Consider the following 12733-nt stretch of genomic DNA (forward strand, 5'->3'; position numbering starts at 1 on the left):
GCCTAGTTGATCGTGCGCGTTTCTGCCGCTTTTTCTTATTATGCGCGCGTAGATCACTAACTTCCTTCGCGAGTAGTGCTGTGTGATGCAAAGCAAGAGAGTGGCCTTTGATAATTTAGTCAAGCATAGTTTTGGTAGGACTTGGTGGGCTTTTTGAACGTTGCTTAAGTAGATCTTTAAGCGCTTTAGCCTATTTCTCTAATTGAATAGCTATTCTAGGCGTTTTTGGTGTAAAAACGCTAGATCTACTGCTTAGTCGGCTATTAGGAGGCGTAGGCGTCCGAAGCTAGATATTAAGCTTTAAAAGCACTCGTTCTAGGTCGAATGGCACTAAACCAGCTACTACGAAGCTATTTTGAATAGTTTCTGGCCACAATATATCCGCACACGCTTCAGGGTAGGCCATTAAAAAATCGAGCTTATCGATATGATTATAGCCAAGACGCACTTAATTCTCCACAAGGCGGCCATAGGCGCGTTTTAATACAGCAAAGCAACCTACATCAAGAGGTTGTAGAAGATATAATAAATGCGCTAGCATACAAAGCGGAATAATTGCGTTTTCAGTGCAGATTCGATCAAATTGCGCTGTAAGATGGCTACCATAGCCATCAAGAATCAACAATCGATATTTTCCACGCGTACGCCTAGCGGTCGCAGGAATAAAGTGTTTTTCTAGCCAGCGTAGGCCAATCTCATCAATAGTCCAGCCATTCGGCGAGACCTCAATACGCCAATCACGCGGTAGGCTATCAAACCATCCTCTAATATAGTTTTTGCCTTTAAATATCACACAGGGCGGTAACGCCCTACTAGTAGCGTTGATTAATTCAATTATAGTGACCCATTCACGATTTCCAGCTTATAAAATAGCTCGCCGACCGTAGTATTCAGCGCGGGTAACGACCCTAGCTATAGCGATTAGGCCCATCGCGAAGCCTATCTCATCAAAGTTATAGATATCCTCTAGTTGGATACCGTTCTCTTCGATAACGCTTTATACAGTCGTAAACCACGCGCGTAAGGCCTTTGGATCTTCGTTTAAGGCGCGTTGATAGTCATATCGTCTCGAGAATCGCGTACAAAGCTCTGACCGACGGTTAATAAAGGCTAATGGCCAATTTTTGCCGACTGTAGGTGATGGTGTAGAGCCACGCGCTGCGAGGAGAATATTGGCCATTTCTCCTATAGTAGCTGGCCTAGGCGCTACTCCACGTGCATCCATAGAGAGTATCCATTGTGTAAGCGAATCTTCCTCGGTTTAGGTCAATAGATGTCGTGGATGGCGTTTATCAGCGCGAAAGGGTGTTCCATTTATACGCGTACGTGCTATAGTTTTAGGCACACCGTATTTAAGAGCCACTGCGCGAAGAGAGGAAAATTGGCCATTTTTATAGGCCTAGATAGCTAGAAGGGTTTTACCCTCGCGTTCTAGTGATTTTGGAGCGTTTTGACCGCGTTTTGGTGGCATAGTAGATGGTTAAAGAAAGTAGGTGTGGAAACGCGACGCGTTTCGGGCGGTGTGCGCAGGTCAACCGGGTGCGCAGGTCAACCGGGAAATACGTTATATACTTTATAATTATATAATATACATTAAGTAGATAGATTAGTAGATTAAGACTAACTATAGAAAGATTAATAAAATCTACTAAAATTAGACATTGACACTCCCATGGGTATTCCCATTTGGGACAGTCCCGTCCCGCCCATGGGTGGGATATAGGACCAACCCTTAGTCCCATGGGTGGGACGGCCTTTTCCCTACCCACCCATAGGACTCCCATACTCCCATGAGTACCCATAATACAAGGAGGTATAATTAATGCATATTATGTAGGAATCTTTGGTATTTAGGTGGTAAAATTACAGTCGAAAGGTAATAAAATAAGAAAAAGAAAGTGAGGTTTGAATGAGAGAATAGCACCTATATTATTCTATAGAATTTCAAAGCCCTCAGGCCCCCGAGGACGTCTTTTCACCCGACCAGAGGCCCGAATCTAGCTTTCTGGAATTATAGGCAAAGAGACTAAATCATCATCACTCTCATCAGATAAAACACTCTTTCTTCTCTTACTAGCCCGAACAGAAGATAGCCTAGAAACATCTATCCTATCTAGCTTATCTAGCTCATCTAGCTCATCCACCCTATCCGCCTTAGTATCACTAATTAGCTCAAAACCTTCTATTTGCTAAGAAGGTTCATCTGTTTCACCGTCCTCGTGGATAGATAGAGATCGGATAAAAGCTAGCTACTAATCTTCTATCTCGAACCTAGTCGTACACATAAACATCATTAGGTCTTGGATAGTTAAAGAATTTAGACGACCCCTCTAATAATAATAGATATCCTAGGCTAAATTAAATAACCTTTCTACACTAGCACTAGTAGCAGGGATAGAGAAAATATCCTATACTATATATGCTAGTGTAGGGAACTAATGCGTATGATCTTTCTAGAATAGACGAGGGCTAATTGGGACCAAACCTAAGTAAAACTAAAGAAATTAGACGAGAGGTAAAATGAGAGGTAAGACTAGAAGTGAGAGAAAAGTGAGAGGAAAGTGAGAGGAAAGTGAGAGGAAAGTGAGAGGAAAAAGTAAGCTTACCTCCTTAGAGATATTAGGTTAATTCATCCTAATCCTTAGTGGATTTAGGCTCAGAAGCAAGTAATTAATTAAGCTTAGAAGCTTAGATAGAAGCCTAAGGTTTTAGGATTAAATCACTCTCTATTTGATATACTTTTATTCGCTCTTGAAAGCTCGCTCGATATAAAGAAGTATAGTCTTTATCTATCCAGTCGGGGCCAGAAAAGAACTACAACTTATGCTAAGGGGCGAGGATTGTGCTATGTGTATAGATATCACTAAGTTCTAGATTATCTATTTTTATATAGTACTCTCGAAGCTTATTTTTAGCTGATTTAAGAGCTTTAAGTATCTGCCGTTTCCACCTAGCCTAGAAGTGAAGGAAAAGTAAGTAAGTGAGACTTAAATAAATCCCTTTTTCGCTAATTATAACTCTGATTTTTCGCACTTTAACCCTTATTATATAGGTTGAAGTGCGAAAAATCAGAGTTATAATTAGCGGAAAAGGGAGAGAATATAGGAGACTAACCTTTTTCCGCCTCAATTGCCGAATCGAAGCTTCAAGGTGGTCAAAAAGCTTATTATAGATACTAAAAACACTATAGATAGTAATATCCTTGGTCTTAGATAGGGCAGTGGTAAATTGGAAGAAAGGCTTAGTTAAATAAAGAAGATAATCAATCTAACGCTATTCCTCTAAATTAATCATTAACTGTTTAACCTAGTAGGTGATATAGTACTGATTTAAATTAGATTGAAGCCTTTTAGCCTAGTAAAGCATTAGATATATCGAATTCCAACGCGTACGGATGTCCTAGATTAGGACTAATATAGGCTAATTAGTCTAAAGCTTTAGGAAGTTATCCTGTCTCTATAGGCTTATATTAATATAGATAGTAAGACTGCGAGCCTTACGAAGGGTATTCGCAATATCTAGCTTTCTAGACCTCTGCTAAGCCCGAGTAGCAGCCCGACTATACTCTTCTGTCCAAACCATTTCTACTATATTATTCTAGGGGTTTACCTTTATCTAACTAAGAAGCTATTTTAGACTAAGCTAAATTATATACGCAAGGCAAGAAATACGGATCAAAGGTAGACCAAGATGACTAGCTTAGATGCTTATAATCATCGTCTAGTTATTTAACGTATTATCCGTAGTAATAGCTATAATCCGATCTAGAATCTAATACTTTTAAAGGGTATTAGTTAGGACTAACCTAAGATTCGTCCTAGTGTGTGTTCCTTCTAGGGGTTTAAATCCTAGAAGCACCTCTCGATAATCCTAATTCTAGTCTAGGAAATAACTAGTAATAGCTATAAATGCTTACTGAAAGGGTGATGTCTAGCAATCTAGACTAATTAAGAGCTTTGAATAGGGTGGAAGCATCTAAAGGGTGTCTTTCTGTCGGTCTTCGACTATATTTTGTAGTCGGCGCTATATCGTGCGACCAATAGGAAAGGTTGGGATTGAAGGGGCTAACTAGGTTAGGCGTAGAAGCTTCTGGAAGTGCTCGCTCTCGATGATTTAGAAGGGTAGGCGTAGGCTAGTGATAGTGGTTAAAAACTATTGCTGCTAGAGCTCTTTAGACCAAGGTTGGGATAGATTAGAGTTAACTGCCTAGTGAGAGAATAATAGGTTAGTTTTCTCTTATTTTGCTCTCACTTTTCTCTCACTTTTTAGTAAATATACCACTTTCTGTATTAAGTGCTTAATACTTATTTATTTGCTTTTTATCTAATAGGCACCATTTTTTAGATATCGTCGCATCCTAGATATCCTATCTTTTACTAGATGCTTTATTATTATACTATACCTTTTGCAAGTAACCATTGGTTTTCCTGTATTAATATATATAACTTAGTCAAAATGCGTCTATACATTAGATTGATGGCCCTTTCTATCCTAATGGATATATTTTGCTTTGGGTTTTGTCCTATATAGAGTGGTAAGCCACTATTCAATAAATTCAGTCTTAGTTATTTCCGTCTAAAGTGCCCACTATTTCGTCCGGTCTCTAACACGTTAAATAGAGGGTGGTAGTAGTAGTAGTGGTGTAAGCTTAGTTATTTAGCTTTCAGTTGGTTCGTTTGGTTCAAAAGAGAAAGAATTAGATAGAAGGATAGGATCAATACTATCGCTATATATAGATTAGCTTATAGGGTCCGAGAGGTATACTATACTAGCGAAAGTGAAGAGAAACTAAGACCAAGGTAAAGAGAAAAAGCTTAGATAGAAGGTAAGGCATATTAAGGGCTTTAAGCACGTAGCCTAATATTATTGGTTCTTTATAAGCCAATCAGTACTAGATAGGTCTACCTAGCCTATCCTATTAGCCTAACTCTCTATATTTATATAGGTAGTCCTATAGGAGTCCTATAGTCCCATAGAATTCAGTAAGAGCCATGCCCCCTAGAAATTTCTTAACTTTTGCTCTTAACTCTAACCTTTTTCTCTTAACCACACACCCTACACTAGCAATTAGGTGTTTGCAAGATAAATATATATAAAAGAAGCTATAGTAATTAAATTAACTAGTAAAATAAGCTATAATAACCTAGTATTATAATATAATAAAATCAAAGGAAATAATAGCAGAGTGGTTGGTTGTATACAATAAATATATATCTTAGAGGACAAACCATAATTTCTACCACCGCTTTTTTACCTTTACTTCGATAGGCCTAAAACATTAATGCGACCGATAAAACGGACCCTTTTATATATATAAACAACTTTATTTCTTATAATTACCTAGTAGGTAGGTTAAAAAGTAGTGATATTACTTGTTCCAACCGAAACAGACGTAAATAACAAAGATTAGTCAGTGATCTTATGCACAAAATTCAGGCGAATTCAGGCGAATTCAGGCATAATCAGGTGTCTATGGGTACCCATGGGACCCATGGGTATTCCCATGGGTGGGTATTCCCTTAGCATACCCAAATGGGTATTCCCATGGGTGGGACTTGGGACGGACCTTAGTCCCATGGGAGTCCCATGTCAATGTCTAACTAAAATACTAATTATTTAGTAGACTTATAGTAGTATTTTAATTAAGTAGTAGAGAGTTCTAATAGCTAGTCTAAGATTATATATAAACGCTATAATCTAATCTTTAAGTATCTATCTTCTACTAGGACTCTTAGTAGTAAGAATTAATATAATATATCTATATTAATAAAGTATCTTTATACTATTATATATTAATAGTGTATAAGAAATATTTAATAAAGACTGGTATTACTAGATTTCTATAAGATATAGTAAGTTCTACTATATTTAAAGATATAATCTTAGAAATCGCTAATAAATATAATATTTTAAATAGAAGTATATCTAATCTATAAATAAATAGTTTATCTAAGAGACCTAGGAAGAGAAGCTATTTATCTTTCTTATAATTATATATCTTCTCTTTTAGCTTATTAAGTATCCTAAGTTCTATAACCTAATTTAAATAGCTTAATATATCTTTTCTAGCCTAGATCCCTTCTATAGAGACTATTTATTATTATCTAGAAACTTTAGTAAAGGAATAGTATTAAAGTATTTTATAAAAGCTCTTTAGTTATATAAAGATATTAATCGTTTTTAATTATTAGATATCTTTTTTTTTTAAATATTTAGAGCTATTATTAACTATTTTATTAATAAAGTTTAATAATATTAAGAGGTTCTACTTAGTTTTTAACTACTTTCTAAAATACACTCTAATAAGAACCTTAGCGCTATACTTCTAGAGATACTTATATAATATTAGATTTAGGATTAAGTATTTATAATAATAGCTAATAATATATTAAATAATAATATATTAATTAATATCTTATAGTAGTCGCTATTAGATATAACTAATATTTAAGTTCTATACTTTATATATATTATCTAACTAAGTTTAAATAAGCTACTTAGATAGATAAAAGTAAAGTCTATAAATAAAATAACTAAGATATAATAGACAACTAAGTAGTCTTAGCTTATCTATATAAATATAAAGATAAAGAAGTAGGATATTACTTAGATATTAAATAGGGAACCAGTAATCCGACCCCCTCCCCCCTACCTGATTTTGCCTGATTTTGCGTAAAGTTTTAGGTGTCTTATCAGCGCTCTCTACACCGCCTTTTCTCTATCCTTGTAATTACCTATAAAACTACAATTTTTGTAATAACTTTTATCTCAAGTTAAATCACTACTTATATTATTATATATATAAATCAAATACTTATTCAATTTATAATATATTCTTAAAATATAGGTTTCCTATAAAAAATATAGGTAAAAATCTTATTAAACTTTTCTATACTTCTAGTCCCTTTTACTAATCAATTAGTTTATATAATATTTTTATCTACTAGTCATTAATAAAATATAGCAAGCACTATATAAGTTATAGTATTCTAAAAAATTAATTTCATTTTTTAAGAAAATAACTAATAAAAATGAAAGATCTTAGAATTCTGCCAGAAATAAAAGTGAACACCTAAGATATCAGGCAGGGGGGGTCGGATTACCGGTTCCCATTAAATAAGGTAAATAATTTTTACTTTTCTCTTACTTTTTTTACTATACTAATTATCTATCTTAAATAGGTTTATAATCTTATAATCTATATTAATATAAGCCCTTAGCGCTATAATATATTTTCTAAGCTTTAGACTAAAGTAACTAAACTTATATCTTTATAAGATATTAAAATATATTAGAACTTTATATTTCTAATACTTTAATAAGTAAGTAGCTCTAATTAATATTTAATCCGTTTTATATTAAATATAATTAGACTAATCTAGCACTTAATTTAGATAAATAGTATTAGATTAACTATCTTCTATAAATTATATAGCTATTCTTTAATTTTACCCTTAAGCTATTAAAGATAAAGAATATTACTACTTATTATATATTTTAAATTTATAATAAGCTTTTTAAATATCTTAAGTAATTAATAGGCTAGCTTATATAGAAAAGGTTCATTAAAAAAAGATAATATATAAGATACTTAAGGCTATATATATATAAGAAGCTTACTAGCTATTATTAATAGATAAATATAATCTAAGGGGATCTTTATATAGTTAGAATAATATTTAAGCTAGTAAATAAGTTTTAGTTCTTTATTATTGTCAGGATTTTAGGTGTCTGCATTTATAAATGCAGATTTCTAGAGCTTCCAATTCAACATAGAAGTTCCCGCTGAAGTTCCCGTTCTGCCATTTCTCACCACCTTTATCTAACCTTTTAATAATCTCTCATTTATCTCTCACTTTGCTCTCACTTCGGCCTTTACTATGCTTTTTCTTTCCATTTGCCAACCTAACCAAGGTTATTAGACCTATCCTGTCTATAGCCTCGGATATAGCACGTTTACCTCAGGCAAATAGCACGTTTACGGTAAGTTTACCTCGGGCAAACAGCATACTTACCTTGGGTAATTAGCATACTCATTCTAAATGAACTGAATATTTCTGTCTATAAACATAACGTAATTCACAAGCGAGCCGGCCACCCCAAAACACCATATTAAATGCTGTTTTTTACAACCTTATATCTCAACAATCGGGGCTCTTATAGATAGCAAACTCTAAGGCCATATTCTATACAGTAAACAAAGTACTTGGATGGAGTCTAGGAAATTTTGGTAGCGGAATATATATATTTCTGGTTTATTTAGCTAAATTACAACGTAATTTATGGTATTGTGAGTATACGACATTTTGATCGGCTTGAAATTAATATCCACAAGAAAAAATGCCTATCAATACCAGTATACTTATATTGGAATAAATTAGAGCTTTGGTTGTTGAGATATAAGGTTGTAAAAAGCAGTATTTAATATGATGTTTTGGGGTGGCCGGCTCGCTTGTGAATTACGTTAGCCTAAAAACCAGACTAAATAAAACAAGAGCTTTCATCTAAATTATTCTCTTACTACCTTTCCCTTATAAAGGCAGACTAAAGAGACTAGACATTGATATGCCCGTAGGTATATCTATATAGGTAGGCCTAAACCCACCTATAGGTGGGTGATAGGTAGGACCCTTAAACCTATAGGTGGGTAGGGGTAGGTAGGCCTACCTATAGGTATACCTATAGGCCGCTAAGAAACCTATAATATAGAGAGGTATAAGTAATATATCTTATATAGTAACTTTTAGTATTTAAATTATAAAATTATAGACTAAAAGGTAACTAAATAAGAGAGAGAAGTAAGGGTTAAATAAAAGAATAATATCTATATTAATCTATAGAATTTTAAAGCCCTTAAGCCTCTAAGGACATCTTTTTACCTAACTAAAGGCCTAAATTTAGCTTTCTAGTATTATAGGTAAAGAGACTAAATTATTATTACTCTTATTAGATAAAATACTCTTTCGTCTCTTACTAGCCTAAATAGAAGATAGCCTAGAAATATCTAGCTTATCTACCTTATCCTTAGTATCACTAATTAGCTTAAAACCTTCTATTTACTTAGAAGGTTTCTCTATTTTACTATCCTTAGATAGATAGAGATTAGATATAAGCTAGCTACTTATCTTTTATCTTAAACCTAGTTATATAGGTAAATATTATTAGATCTTAGATCGTTTAAGTATTTAGATCTAAGATAACCCCTCTAATAATAATAGATATTATAAGCTAAATTAAATAGCCTTTCTATACTAGTACTAATAGTAGGGATAGAGAAGATATCCTATACTATATATATAAGGATAGAAAACTTATATATATAATCTTTCTAGAATAGACGAGGGCTAATTAGGACTAAACCTAAGTGAAACTAAAAAAATTAGATAAGTAAAATAAAAGGTAAAATAAGAGGTAAAATAAAAGATAAGCTTACCCCTTTAGAGAAATTAGATTAATTTATCCTAGTCCTAGGTAGATAGAGGTTTTCGCCTAAGTATTTAATTAAACTTAGTTTAGATAAAAGCCTAGGATTTTAAGATTAAATCGCTCTCTATTTAATATACTTTTATATAGTTATAAAAGCTTTTTAAATATAAAGAAGAATAGTCTTTATCCTACTAATCTAGGCTAAAAAAGAACTATAATTTATACTTAGGAGCGAGGATTATACTATATATATAGATATTACTAAGTTCTAGATTATCTATTTTTATATAGTACTCTTAAAGCTTATTTTTAGCTAATTTAAGAGCTTTAAGTATCTATTATTTCTATTTAGCCTAGAAGTAAAGGAAAAGTAAGTAAGACTTAAATAAATCCCCTTTCTACTAATCTTAACTCTAATTTTTAGCTCTTTAACCCTTATTATATATATTTGTCAGGATTTTAGGTACATACATTAATTCATGCAGATTTCCAGAGCTTCCAATTCAGTATGGAAAGTTCCAGTTGATGTTCCCGTTCTGCCATCTCTCACCGCTTTCATCTGATCTTCCAATTATCTCTCATTTATCTCTCACTTTCCCCTCACTTCGGCCTTTACTATGCTTTTCATCTACGTCAGCCTACATAACCAGAGGTTATTAGGCCTACCCCTCTTTTCCCGACCGAGTTATTTTGGCCGAAATGCAATCCTTGTCTATAAATATAGCCTAAAAAACCAGACTGAATAAAACAAGAGCTTTCATCTCAATTATCCTCTCACTACCCTTTCTCTCTATTAGGGTAGACCAGAGAGATTCTCTCTTATTATCTTTATCTTCATCCATCTTCCTGGGGTAAGCTACTGCGCTGCAGTAGTAGCCGACCTCTACGGGAGGTAGTATTTCTCTCTGCGAATATTTGTCCTAAGGACTGCCCTGCTGCATAGGGACCCTTAGGCATTTATTTATCTCTCTTATTGTCTATACTACCAATCCCAACAATATTAAAGTGCTAAAAGTAAGAGTTAAGATTATTAGAAAAGGGAGAGAATAGAGGAGATAAACCTTTTTTCACCTTAACTACTAGATTAAAGCTTTAAGGTACTTAAAAGGTAAATTATAAACACTAAAAATACTATAGATAGTAATATTTTTAGTTTTAGCTATAATTAAGGTAAAATTAAAGAAAGGCTTAGTAAGATAAAGAAAGTAATTAATCTAACACTATTCCTCTAGGTTAATTATTAAATAATTAATCTAGAAGGCCTTATAGTACTAATTAAGATTAGGTTAAAGCTATTTAGCCTATTAAAGTATTAGATAGGTCGAATTCTAATATATATAGATATCTTAGATTAGGACTAATATAGGCTACTTAGTCTAAGACTTTAGGAAGTTATCCTATCTCTATAGGCTTATATTAATATAGATAGTAAGACTATAAGCCTTATAAAGGGTATTTATAATATTTAGCTTTCTAGACCTCTACTTAAGCCTATATAGTCTAATTAAGCTTTTTCGTCTAAACTATTTCTACTATATTATTTTAGGGGTTTACCTTTATCTAACTAAGAAGCTATTTTAGACTAAGCTAAATTATATATATAAAGTAAGGAATATAAATAAAAGATAGACTAAGATAACTAGTAGACTGCGCCATAACCCGCAATGCGGGTCAAGACCTTCAACCCGCACCCAAACCCACAGCGGGTTCGGGTTATGAGTTGTAACCCAAACCCAACCCAGCGGGTTCTAAATTTAGATTTGAAAACCCACAAATAACCTATCTTGACCCAAATTTACATAAAATCCTAGTCTTGGCGTGTATAATTCGGCTAATTCATCTTAATTAAATACTGTTATTTATATATATTCTAGTCATAGTCCTCCTAAGTTATTGACTTTGGCTCTAATCACTTAAAATAAAATGAAATTCCTCTATATATTAATTAATTAATATTAGTAATTAGTTATTTATATATATTTAGTAGGATCCGTCTAAATGGTTACGATAGAAGTGTAAGAATGTTAGAATAGCCTTTCTATTCTATAGAAATATATATCTAATATAGAATAAAGGTAGTGTACCTTTTAGAGGAAACGTCTTGCTTTTATTATTTTATCTTATATATACCTTTAATTTTATTATTTCCTCCTATTAAATTAGTCCTTATATTTTATTTTATTATAAATATAAGTCTATTCGTAATTTATTTAGGTGTGGTGTCTATAAAATAGGATTAAACGTAGTAAGTCAGAATTAAGTTATAAAATTTTAAGGGCTAAATGTGCTTTCGCGGGTTAGGCATAGGTTATATATAGGTTCTAGATAGGTTTCGTGGGTTATATATAGGTTCTAGATAGGTTTTGCGGGTTATATATAGGTTCTAGATAGGTTTTGCGGGTTATTAGTGGGTTTTATAGGTTTTAAATAGGTTCTATAGGTTATACTCCACTTAATATTCCTACTATCCACTAATTATAGGACTCTTCTAGTCTAAGATAGTAATAAAATAATAAGTCTTCTATATCTAGCGCTTAACTTCTATAAATGTCCTTTAGTAAGCCTTCACTTCTACTCTCACTTATCCCTTACTATTCCCCTACCTCGTGATATTATATCTTAAAGTCAGAATTCTAATATATTTTTGTTATCTCTCTATAATAATATAGATAGTGTTCCGTACCTCGCATCGGATCCCCTATAGCTATTTACCCCTAAGCCTTCTAGCAATTAGCGAATATTCGACCCTTTTAATTAAGACTTTATCTAACCGTAGCCTCGCCTATTAATTCCATCTACTTTAAAGCGCGTTAGCCCTAATTAAAGGAAGAACTACGTACTTTACGATCGTATAATATATACTAAGTAGGTGGACTAGTAGATTAAGACTAACTATAGAAAGACTAGCAAAATCCGCTAAGATACTAGCTATTTAGCGAACTTATAGCAACACTTTAATTAAGTAGTAAAGAGTTCTAATAGCTAGCCTAAGGTTATATATAAGCGCTACAGTCTAATCCTTAAGTATCTATCTTCCACTAGGACTCCTAATGGCACGAATCGATATAGTATATCTACGTTAATAAAGCATCTTCGCACCACTATATATTAATAGCGCGCGAGGAATATTCAATAAGGGGCTAGTATTACTAGATTTCTATAGGATATAGTAAGTTCTATTATATTTAAAGATATAATCTTAGAAATCGCTAATAAATATAATACTTTAAATAGAAGTATACCTAACCTATAAATAAACGATTCACCTAAGAGGCCTAGGAAGAGAAGCTACTTACCTTCCTTACGG

Source organism: Penicillium cinerascens (genome assembly GCF_028974065.1).
Source record: "Penicillium cinerascens strain IBT 15544 chromosome Unknown contig_9_segment0_segment0, whole genome shotgun sequence".
Classification (NCBI taxonomy): domain Eukaryota; kingdom Fungi; phylum Ascomycota; class Eurotiomycetes; order Eurotiales; family Aspergillaceae; genus Penicillium; species Penicillium cinerascens.